The sequence below is a fragment of the Nanorana parkeri genome, unplaced genomic scaffold (genome assembly GCF_000935625.1).
Source record: "Nanorana parkeri isolate BGI_ZX_2015 unplaced genomic scaffold, ASM93562v1 scaffold3614, whole genome shotgun sequence".
Lineage (NCBI taxonomy): Eukaryota > Metazoa > Chordata > Amphibia > Anura > Dicroglossidae > Nanorana > Nanorana parkeri.
In genome coordinates this window covers 37,237-37,667 of record NW_017309882.1, presented here as the reverse complement: position 1 = coordinate 37,667, position 431 = coordinate 37,237, and the positions used below count along the sequence as shown (strand labels likewise).

At 56.6% G+C, this 431-nt stretch overlaps 1 protein-coding gene across 1 annotated transcript in view; it reads right to left on the bottom strand.

Moving 5' to 3' along the window:
• LOC108803336 (vitamin D3 hydroxylase-associated protein-like) overlaps positions 1–431 on the bottom strand; it is a gene marked incomplete at its 3' end in the record, with an annotated part of 18,298 nt that overhangs the window by 3,595 nt on the left and 14,272 nt on the right. The gene's annotated exons all lie outside the window — the stretch shown is intronic.

Below are 431 nucleotides of genomic sequence, written 5' to 3'. Positions count from 1 at the left end.
CCCCCCCCCATCTGTGACACTGCTGCTGCTCCATCCCCCCTCCCATCTGTGACACTGCTGCTACTCCATCCCCCCTCCCATCTGTGACACTGCTGCCATTCTATACCCCATTGATGGCAGTGAACGGTGATTGGTTGCTATGGGTTACTTTCAGTCATCATGATAAGAGATCTGCTCACCACAGGCCGCATGAAGAAAGCAACGATCTTCTTCACAATGGCCGGAGTCCTCCAGAGCAGGAGCTGCTGCTTCAGATTCGGATCCACCACGTCCGGCTTACTGCGAGGAAGAGACACGCAGCGTACTGACACGCAGCGTACTGACACGCAGCGTACTGACACGCAGCGTACTGACACGCAGCGTACTGACACGCAGCGTACTGACACGCAGCGTACTGACACGCAGCGTACTGACACGCAGCGTACTGACAC